The following is a 12,235-nucleotide window of genomic DNA, read 5'->3' on the forward strand; positions in this document are numbered from 1 at the left end:
ATGGATTATGATGATGATGATTGTGATGACAATTCAACGTTGTTGCCTTATACCGACAAAATGAACATCCGAGATGAGAAAAATGGATTGGTTGTCACTACTCAGCCTTACCCCATTCCCCTGGCCCACAAGAAATTCGCCTGCCAGACCAAGGAAAAAACTATGCAGGTACTTTTTAAAGTTCATGAAAAATTGAATTGAAATATAATATAAATCCTTCCATGAACCTTTTGAAGACCCCTCATATATAAATATAAGACAGAAATATTTTTTAAAAATATCCCCAGTTTGTTCCTCAAGAACTGACTTGAAGTTCTCTAATCAGAAGTCACATTTCAAGTTCTTTACAATAAGCAGCGCATGCAACTTCAGAAACCATATTTTCTTAAATCCCTGAACATGTATATTCAGTTTTCCAAATTAGATCTCCATAGACTGTGCATCAGTTTCCCAGAGTAAACGTCTCATGAAGAATTTTATTTATTTCTCTCAATACACTTAGACATCTACCTGTAACAGAGATTGTCATATCTACCCTTTTGATACGGAGAGTTAAAAGAAAATATGTGTCACTGATTTTTTAATTACCTGAAGTTCATCTCTGCAGTTGATTAATTACTTGAAGTTCATCTCTGCAGTTGATAGAGAAAAGAGAACAAAACACACACATAGCATAAGAAATTTCTGAATACATGCCGATTCCCAGCTCAATTCCAATGTTGATTTACTGTAAATCAATGTTAATAATGCTAATAAAGGAAATGCTTGTTATTTAGGGAAATCATTTGAGTAAAGCAATGCCTACAGCTAACCTAGATAGGGTGGCGATTATTTCAAATCCTTCCTGGATACATCTTCGCCACATTTTCTATAAATGTTGAGGATCACGAGTCCCACCTTAGCCTTCTTCTCCACTCACCACATCTATTCCCTTTAGTGGATTTCATGTGCACCTGTTGCTTCAACAGTCACCTTCAAGACAGTGACTCCCAAATCCTTATCTGCAGTACTAGCCTGTGTCCCGAGGACAAATCCTGTATTTTCCACTGCCTGCTGGGCATTTCTACATAGATATCCCACAGTTTCCTAACATTCAACATTACTCAAATCTAATCTGCTATTTTCTTTTCCCTAAACCTTCTACACCTCATGTATTTCCTGTTTAAATTAATGACTCCGCCACCCAGCCGGCCTGCCTGGACAACTTCGGTACCCTCACCGTGTCCTCACCATCCATGGACTTCAAAGTATTGCAAACATGGCTCCCACTACATGAACTACTGCTTCAGGAATTTCTCCAAGCCCCAGAACCCTACATCAGTTACAGACCATTTCATTTTGATCTGGTTTTAGCACTCAGACTACTCTCTTGGACTAAACAAAGGTGTTTTAACCTGAGGTACATGAACTATAAGGGACTCCAGGGACAAATTTAACAGTTATATGTCCTCCTCCCCCCAGCAACTGCATACAAGATTCTGTGCATGGGTACACGTGCACATTCTAAATCTATAGTTTTTTCAGTTTCTCAAAGCTGAGATTATCTAAAGCTCAGGCTATTTCTTTCCAGATGTCCCCTGCTTCCAGCCTTCCCTCACCTATAAAGGGGTCCCTGTTCCCTATTGATATTCTGCAGGCATTCCCACCTATTTTCAAACCAAAGCCTGGCTTCTGGGAAGACATTCAGGCTCCCTGCTGGCCCATAAGGGGAAGGAAGATGTTTTCTGAGGTCCTTATGCAAGAGCACTAAGTTATTTTTGTCCCCAAGGACCTTGTCCAGAAAGGCAGGCCTGACAGCTTCACACAGCCTAGTTTTGTGCCCCAGAGGCAGCTGATTCCCTCCACCTCCTTTCGGGTAGCTAATGAGATTGTATTTGAACTGAAAATCACCAGCCTCCTCAGAATTAATCTAGAGCTTGGCAACAACCAACTAGGATTGTTCCACCAGTTCCTTGCAACCCAGCAGGAATATCCAGGAACAAGGGATGGACGCAGCTGTTGGGGAAGGGGCTTCCAGAACTCATAATCTGGCAGCCTCTAGTAGTACCACAGCTCACAGTTCACTGGTGTCCCAGAGATCTCGGAGTTCTTTTTTCTGTAGCAATTCAGACAACACAAGTCCTATGAGCTTCCTTGACCTTAGCTGGATAGATCCATGCTATTTTATTTGAGATTTTTGCCACCAAAGTTGTCTGCGATGCAATCCCTTTCATTCCATTACCTATGGGACAGTGTTGTCAGACATGCCTCTCCAATGAAATACACACACACACACACACACACACACACACACACACAAATACACATACATACATTGTTAGCATGGCTTTGCATCTGTGGTCCAGGACCCATGTGCCCACCAATCACTTTCACTGCTCTAAATAGATCATTGTCAGGAAATGATTTGATGTGGTTTGTAAAAGGTGATATGTACTGGACTATAACTGTGGTATAGAAAAAGTAGAGAGATACAAAAATGAGGAAAAAATATGTAAATCTTAGTAACCTAAAAGATATTTAGGTCTGATTCTGACCAATCCTGAGACAAAAATTGCATTAAAAAATGCCTCCTGCTTTTATCACTTTCCTTACCTTATTTTTTAAAATTAAATTGTAATTCACACTTAGTAAAATGTACAAATCTTAAGTGTACAGGTTGCTAAATTTTTGCATATATATAAATTATCAAAATCAAGATACAGAACATTTCCAACACCCCAGAAAATTCTTTCATGTTCCTTACTAGTTAATATCATCCCTAAACCCCAGAAGTAACCACTATTCTTACTTGATTGCCATAGTTTAGTTTTGCCTATTTTTGAACTTCATTTAAAGGAAACATATATATTATTTTGTGTCTGGCTGCTTTCATTCAACAAAATTTTTTAGATTTATCAATGTTATTACATGTATCAGTAATTTGTGTTCTTTGAAAATAATTGTCTATTATTCCATTGTAGGATATACCACAATTTATCTAGTCTTCTCTTGATAGGCCTATTGTTTGCTTGAGCTACTGTGAATTCTCATACAAGTTTTTTTGTGAATCTATTTTTTTGTGAATATGCCTAAGACTGGTATTGCTGGGTCATAGAATAACTATATGTTTATTAGAAATTGCCAAATGGTATTCAAAAGTGGTTATATAGACTTTGAACTTCAGCTTAGAGATTTAGAGAGCTGGAAAGCATGTTGCTTCCATCATAACAACAACAAAAAAGCAGTAGAAAATGTAAATTCATGACTTTTCTTGAACTTATTAGGGAACTAAGGTTGCAAGGCAAACAACTAAACCAAAATCTGAAGACAGATAGGCGACTAAGAGGATTCATGCATTTTTTTAACCTGGAACAGAAACCTCTAGATGCCATATAAGCTAAGAAGATACAGATAAAAATGTTCAATAAATTGCTAAATATTTAATAAATTGCTAAAGTAGGCTAGCAAAAGAGTGTGAAGTCCATGAGGGCCATAGACATGAGAGGGTTTGTATCTTCTTGCTTTTCCTCCCTGACCTCCACCAAATGCTCACAAAGAAGACCAGGAGGTATTCTGAGAGAACTTCATTAATGATGCTGTTGGGGTGGGGGTGGTGCGTGATAGGGAAGGGCAGCATCAACAGCCAAAACCCCTCTCAGGCCCATTTTCTCTCTATATATATTTTTTACAGAGCAAAAGCTGTAATCTGCAGGGGCAAGAGCAACAAAAACTGTCACATCAGGGCACAAGGGAAACCCGATGGAGCTGGGGAAGAGAACAGGGACAAAATTAGGGAGGGGCAAAAATATGTGCTAGGCCCAGCACTACAGTTGCAGAAGGGCAGGATCACTTGTAAAGGCCACACCCCCAAAATCCAGGTTTACAGTACCTAAGAGTGAGGCTTACTCAGAACATTAGAGATTGCTTCTCCCTTATTCCCTATCAGTTCATTAACAAGCACTGAGTACAAAAACAGCAGAATACAGCCGAGAAATCTTCAAGAAGCAAATTATCTCTGGAGAATAGTTAAAATTGAAGACCCCAAGTCAGGCAGAGAACAGAAGTGTGTGGGGCTGGCCCACTCTCAGAAGTCAAAATATCACTAGAGTCATGTGAAGCCTGGGATACACTCAGCGTGACCATAGGAACAAACTTCAAACTCAGCCTAACTCCTGACTACGTTAACTCACACAATAAAGATCGCACAGAAGGACAGGTATCTCCAAGCAAAAAAAAAAAAAAAAAAAAAAATTTACCTCATTTATCTCAGTATCCACTGTCCTCTATAATTTGTCTGGCTTTCAACAAAAAGTTATGATGCATAAAAAAAGTAAGGAAAAATAAAGTCTGAAGAGACAACCCAAATATTAGATCCAGACTCAGATATAAGAGAGACTTTAAAACTATCAGACAAGTAATTTAAAATAATAATAATTAATAGTTAACAGCTCTAATGGAAAATGTAAACAACATGCAAGATCAGACAGGTAATTTCAGCAGAGATGATAACTGTAAGAAAAGGTTAAATGGAAATGCTAGAAATCAAAAACATAACAAAGACGAAGAATGCGTTTACAGGCTCATCAGTAAACTCGACACAGCTGAAGAAAGAATTGATGAACTTGAAAACAGGTCAGTAGAAATTACCCAAGCCAAAACAGAAGGGAAAAAAAAGAGTTAAGAAAAAGTTTTAAAACCAGAGTTTGCAAGAGATATGGTACAGTACCAAACTGTCTATCATAAACAAAATTGGAATTTCAGAAGGAGGAGGAGATATAAACATAGCAAAAGAAATATTTGAAGAAATAAAAGCTGAGAACTTTCCAAAATTAATGACAAATCCAAAAGTTCAGAGAACACCAAACAGGATTAACACAAAACCAAAACAAAACTCTAGGCATATCATATTCAAGTTGGCTCAAAGTAAAAACAAAATGAAAATCTTGAAAGCAGCTGGAGAAAAATAAATAACTGACAAGCACCGTGAATGAGAATTACAGCAGACTTCTCATCAGAAACTACATAAGCAAGAAGACAATGGTGTGACATCTTTAAAGCACTAAATGGAAATAGAAAAAAAGAACTGAACCCAGAAGATATTTTTCCAATATTAAGAGAAGGATTTTCTCAGACAAACAAAAACTGATGGAATGCATTGCCAGTAGATGTATTCTAAAAGAAATCTTAATGAAAGTTCTTCAGGTAAAGGAATATGATGTATGTCAGACACTTGGGTATATACCAATAAATGAAGAATGTTAGAAATGGCTTAAATTAAGGTAAATGTATTGGGTTGAATAGTGTCCCACCAATATTCCTGTCTAACCAGAACCATGGAATGTGACCTTATTTAGAAATAGGGTCTTTGAAGGGTGTAATTATTTAAGATAAAATGAGGTCATACTGGATTAGGATGGGCCCTAAACATAATAGGTGGTGCTCTTATAAGAAAAAGAAAGGACACACAAAAACATGCACATGGGAGAAAGCCATGTGAAAATGAAAGCAAAGATTGGAGTGATGCAACTACAAAGCCAAGGTACACCAAGGGTTGCCAGGAACCACTAGAAGATAGGAAGAGCAAAAAATGTGTTCTTCCCCAGAGCCTTTAGTTTGGGTTTTAAAAAGCAATATCCAACTATATACTACTTTAGAGAAACTCACTTTAAACATAAGGATATAGAAGTATTAAAAGTAAAAGGACAGAGAAATATATACTATTCAAATGCTAACCAAAATAAATAAGAGGGAGCTATATTAATTTCACACAAAGTGGTCTTCAGAAAAGGAAGACTGATATGGATAAAAAGGAACATTACATAATGATAAAGAAATCAAATCTCCTAGAAGACATAACAATCCTTAATGTGTATGTACTTGAAAAAGATCTTCGAGTAACACAAGACTAAAACTAACCAATCTGAAAGAAGAAATAGACAAATGCACAATCACAATTATAGTTGGAAACTTCAACAATTCTTTCTCATTAATAATAAATATAATACAAGGCATATTCTTTGACTGTAATAGAATAATAATGATAGAAAGCTATCTGGAAAATCCCTAAATATTTAGATATTAAACAATACATTTTAAAATAACTCACGGGGCAAAGAGAAATTCTCAAAGGAAATTTAAAAATATTTTGAAATGAATGAAAATAAAAACACAATACATTAAAAATTGTGGAATATATTAAGGCAAGGTTTATACAGAAATTCATACCATTTAATGTTCATATTAGAAAAGCTTATGTTTAAAATCAGTAACCTAAGCTTCCACCTTAAAGTAGAGAAAAAAGGAGTATATTAAACCCAAAGCAAACAAAAGCAAAGAAATAATAAAGATTAGAGAAGAAATCAATGAAATTGAAAACAATGGAGAAAAAAATTCAGTGAAAATAAGCTGGTTCTTTGAAATGATCAATAAGATTGATAAACATCTAGCCAGACTGACTAAGGAAAAAAGGTAGAAGATATAAGTTATAAATATCAGGAATAAAAGAGAAGAGATCAATACTAACCCTACATTAAAAGGGTAATTATGGGGTAATGCAAACAACTCCACGCTCATAAATTCAAAAACACAGATGAAATATATCATTTTCTTGAAAGACACCAGGAGGTACCAAAACTCACTTGAGAAGAAATAGATAACCTGGATAGTTACATGTATGTTAAAGAGATTGAATCTGTAGTCTTTTTTAAGGTACACACATTTTCATTTTTCTTTAAAAATCTTGTGTCGGGCCTTAAAAACTAATGCCACCTTAAGTGACATTACAAGCGGTGCCATGATGGGCCCACAAGGGCATATTAACATGGCATCCTAAGAGGGCAGGGAGGAAGTAGGGTGAGAGTGTCTGCGGGAACCTTGCCTTAGCCAAACACGTGCTTCCTAGCTTGTGAACACTGCTGATTGCGATAGCTAGGCATTGAGACAGGACGCATGCTCTCGTAACCTTTAAGCTGATTGGAGGATGTAAAAACCTCCCTTCCCCATTTGCCTTTAAAAGCAAGTGCTTGTGTGATAATAAACGGAACTGCTCCACAGAACCCCCATCGCGTCTGAGTGTCCTTTAACGGGCTGGTTGGGGCCGGCAGCTGTGCTCACCTCTCTTCAAGGCTCTCTTCCCCGTCTCCTTCCAACGGGGACTGGAGGGAAAGAGGAATCCAGGCAATTCGCTCGCCCACCAGAAGGAACACCAAGGGAGAGACTGATAGCGAGGCAAGGGCTGTTCGGGTCAGCTGGTGGCGGACCCGACAATCTTGTTAACAGTTTGATTCATCATAGTGAGGATTTTTCCATGTTATTTGGGTAGGTAGTGTCTGAAAGATACTAAGAATTTAAAAACACAAGAACAAATTATTCCATTTTTACTATGTAGTAGCCATTATGTTAAACAGTTCGTGTGAATTATTTCATTTAAATCCTCACAAAAACCCTATGAGATCAATAGCATTATTATTTCCATTTTATACCTGAAGGAACTAAGGCACAGAAAATTTCAATGAGTTGCCCAAGATCACAGAGATAGTAACTGGCAGAGAGGAGTTTTTCTGATTCAATAATCCACATTTTTAAATACTTCCACACTACAGACTAATATGCTTTTGTTAGAAAGCTAATAGCAGTAATGTCTATTATTGATTAAGAATACTATGTAGCAGGCATTATTCTAAGCACATTGCATCCATTATTTTATTTAATTCCCCAAACTAACTGGTGACACAGAGATGATGATACCCATTTTAGAAATGTGGCAAGTGAAAAATCAGAGGTTAAACGTCTTACCCAATTAATTTGTAGTTTAAAACCGTTTACAAAAGAAAAATCTAGGCCCATATAATTTCATTGTTGAATTTGATGAGGCATTTAAGGGAGAAATGCTCATTCTATACAACCTCTTCTAGAAGATATAAGAAGAGGGAAACGTCTCAACACATTTTGCATGGCCAGCATTACCTTGATAACAAAACTAGAAAGACATTACAAGAAAGTAAAACTATAGATCAATATTATCCCTCATAAATATAGTTGTAAAAATTCTCAACAAAATATTAGCAAATAACAGGAACAGAGATCAGCTAACTTTTCCACCATCTACACTTAGTAAGCAGCAGATGTATAATTTCAATCCACATCTATTTCAACAGCTCACTGTTTCTACTTTATTATCTTGCCTCCAAGACTGACAAAGAAATAAAAATTGCAGTTCTCAAAAATGGTTCAGAAATTAAAATGGATAACCTAATAGAAAATTGGTAATTGTACCAATTAATTTTTCAGGAAACGTAATATTTGCTGAGGTTAATTCTTGGACTGCTAAAATTTACCTTAATGAGGAAAAATGCCTAAGTATATATGATTGGTTAAAATTTTTTATATCTTAGAAACTCTGAAAAAATAAAAATTCTTATTGATGAAAATGAGATAAACTTATTTTAAAACAGGCCATCTTAACATTTACTCTGAGGAAATAATCAGAGATGTTCACAGAAACTTATTATGCAAATTTTTATTACAGTGTTTATAATAGCAAAAGGAATAGAAGCCATATAAATGTTCAAATGAATGGGAGAGATTAAATTTATTTTGTATTATAGAATAAAATGCATCTTGGGAATTTGTACTCCTGATATTTTAAACCTATAAGTAGATGCCAAGATTCATTAAAAAAAAAAAAAAAAAAAGACTAGAAGGGAATACATAAAAGTGTAGCATTAATTCTCTGGATGGCTCTATCTTTCTTTATATTTTCTGCATTTTCTTAGTTTTTCACAATGAAAATTTATTACTTAAAGTGAAACTGGAGGACACTATGCTAAATGAAGTAAGCCAGGCACAGGAAGACAAATACCATATGATCTCACTTTTATGTGGAATCTAAAAAATTGTTCTTATATAAGCAGAAAGTAGAATAGTGGTTACCAGAGGATGAGGAGAGTAGCAGGGAAGGGGTCATGATTACAGATCAGTCAACAGGTACAAAACCACAGTTAGACAGGAAAGATAAGTTTTGGTGTCTGTGAGGAAAATAGTTTGGTTAGGCCACCTCGCCTCAGGTCCTGTTGGGGGTGGTGCAGCACATTTTTTTGTAAACAAGTTGTGTGGGGGTGGAGTTAGTATGCATGTGCACCCCTGTATCTTTTGGCTTGTTCTATTCTTGTGTCTTCTTCAGTGTGTGAAGCAGGGCTGGGCAGAGCCTGTGTAGAACAATAGAGCATGTTTTCTTTGCTTGCAGCTGCTCAGTTTTTTTTTTTTTTTTTTGGACTGCCTAGCTCTTAGACATGTGTGTGCTGAATAAAGCTTACTATTCCTTTTTTTTTTTTTTTATGACCATTAAGGGGATCGCAACCCTTAGCTTGGTGTTGCCCACACCATGCTCAGCCAGTGAGCGCACCAGCCATCACTATGTAGGATCTGAACCCACTGCCTCAGCGCTACCAGTGCTGCACTCTCCTGAGTGAGTCACGGGGCCGGCCCAAGCTTACTATTCCTTTAACCAAGGCTCCAAGGACCTTTTTTCCAGTTACCTAGCTCATAGACCTGTGTGTGAAGTGTTTGTGACCCAGCCTGGACAATGGGCTCGAGGGGTCTGTGAGCTCCAGCCCTAGCTCTACAGTGTCCAATTGCATAGCAGGATGACTAAAGTTAACAATATTGTATTTATATTTCAAAATGGCTAGAAGAGAGGTTTCTGAATGTTTTCATCTCAAAGAAGTGATAAATGTTTAAGATGATGAATATGCCAATTGCCCTGATTTGAACATTACACGATGTATATATGTACCAAAATATCATATTGTACTCCATAAATATGTAAAATAAAAAAATTTTAAAGATATTTACATAAAAGCATTTAACACAGTGATATGCAATGTGAGGAGGGAGATAATGCAGAGACAGTGAGAAATGAGCTTACTCCAACACAGGAGTTAGTAGCTTGTTGTAGGTTTTGACCAAGTCTCCCTTTATTCTTACCAACCAGAAACCACGCAGTAATCTGTGAGAACTAGCAATCTCCTAAAGACACTCTGCACACCTCTCTCCACAGTACAGGCTACTCTATATACATTATTTGACAGGGCCCTGCAAGTTTGGAACGGCACATTCTAATTACAATTTTTTCTTTGTTTTGTAGCTGTGGCCCTTTGTAACATTTTTGTGTGTCCGTGGCAGTTGGCCAGTACGGGGATCTGAACACTTGACCTTGGTGTTATAACACCATGCTCTAACCAACTGAGCTAACTGGCAGCCCAAGCTGTGGCCATTTGAAATGAACAATTGAACACATCGCCGAATTCATCTTCTTGGGATTTTCCAACCACTCCAGACTGCAGGGCTTGTTTTTCCTGTTCTTCCTGGTCATTTACCTGACAACTCTCATGGGGAACACACTCATAATAATGGCCACAAGGGCTAGTCCTGCTTTCCGCACTCCAATGTATTATTTCCTCAGCAACTTGAGTTTCTTGGACATCTGCTACGCATCTACCACCATGCCTGTCATGCTGGTGAACGTCTTCCAGGAGAAGAAGACCATCTCTTATGAGGGCTGCCTTTCCCAGCTTTTCTTCTTTGTGACGTTTGCTGGCACTGAGAGTGTCTTGTTGGCTGCTAGAGCATATGACCACTATGTAGCCATTTGCTGCCCTCTTCAATATCCAGTCCTCACGAGTGTGAAGGTCTCTCTTTGGTGACTGGGTCCTGACTGTGTGGGCTGGCGAATTCTGCGACACACACAGCTCTGACAGCCACATCCACTCTGTGTGGGCCCAACCAGATCAGCCACTTTCTCTGTGACGTCCCATTGCTCCTGAAGCTCTCCTGCTCAGACACCTGTGTTAACAAGTCTGTGCTCCACACGGCCAGTGCCACCATCGGCCTGTGCCCCTGCCTGTTTACTGCAGTGTCCTATGCACTTATCATCTCTGCCATCCTAAGGATTTCCTCTGCTGAGGGAAGGAGCAAGGCCTTTTCTACCTGTGCATCCCACCTCACTGTGGGGGTGGTCTTTTATGGAAGGGCCAACTTCAACTATGACAGGCCCAGAGAAGACTACTCCCTGGACATGGAAATCTTGTCTCTGCTCTTGTGTCGTGACCCCCATGCTAAACCCTATCATCTACAGCCTGAGAAACAAGGAGGTCAAGGGTGCCCTGAGGATGCTGGCTGGAGGGTGTGCATTCCTTGGCAATATCAGTATCTAGATCAATGATCTTCAAACTGGGGTAAACTGCCTGAAAATAATTTCCAAGGGATTTGTGACATAGTTTTAGAGAGTCTATATCCAGATCCTCAATTCCTACATGCCAGTTCCTAAAATTGATCTTCCCAAGAACTTCTCTCTCTCCTCTGTCTGCACAAGGACCCTTTTCCCATGTTGCAAAGTCAAGATGTGTCAGATATTTTGTGTTGGTTTGTGGCTCTGTCTCTATAACTTCTACATTCTTTTCTACATCACAGGGGCCAAAAGCCTGCAAACATTATTTCCCAGACTCTCTTGCCAGCAGGCTTCTATTTCAGATTCTGCCAATAAGTCATACACGAGAGATTAGAAGGAAGAAGGAATAAAGAAGAAATTGTCTTTTGGATCTCGTAGCAGTGGCAGCAGCAGGCTAGTCACGCAGTGGCAGAAACAGACTCCTAGGGTGGCAGAGGCTGATGTCTGCAGTCCTCTGCAGCAGCTGCTCCTGAAATGTAAGGTCACAGAAGTATGGAATGAGCGTCTCTCTACATGGAGCTTAGAGGCTTTCATATAGAGGATAGTATTATCTGCTGTCTTTTTTTCATTCTCTTCTAGCTCTCTCAATAATTTTATCACTTTTTTCCTCTGTTGAATTCCTAGGTTGAAATATCTAGAGTCGTTTTTTAAATTTCTTCTGTGAACACTAACTTCTACAACATCTTATATGAGAAGTGGTTCCAGGAAACAAACCCTCAAAAGTGGGATTGAATATCTGACCTGATGAAGTTTGATTGTATTGATGACATCATAGCCAATGGAAGCCAATGGATGTGGAAATCTGATAGTTCATGGCGTGCAATAACAAAACAGATGCTTAAAATTATCAGCAGTCATTGTCTGAAGTAAAATGTATATTGAAAACCAGGCTTTGAAGTACCAAGTTACTGCTGCCATGGACCTTTATGGTGGGAATGAACTCTACGAGATCATTTGCTAACTGCTGTTACTTAAGCAATGGAAAGCTTATAGGAAGAAAATGAGAGGCTCAGGCATTAAATCCTTCAC

The 12,235-nt window shown here is 38.2% G+C and overlaps 1 pseudogene; it reads left to right on the top strand.

Annotated features, from left to right (window-relative positions):
* On the top strand, positions 1-11,192 carry LOC134384252 (olfactory receptor 5V1-like; annotated as a pseudogene).
* Positions 11,193-12,235: the final 1,043 nt, after the last annotated feature.

The sequence above is a fragment of the Cynocephalus volans genome, chromosome 8 (assembly GCF_027409185.1).
Source record: "Cynocephalus volans isolate mCynVol1 chromosome 8, mCynVol1.pri, whole genome shotgun sequence".
NCBI lineage: Eukaryota > Metazoa > Chordata > Mammalia > Dermoptera > Cynocephalidae > Cynocephalus > Cynocephalus volans.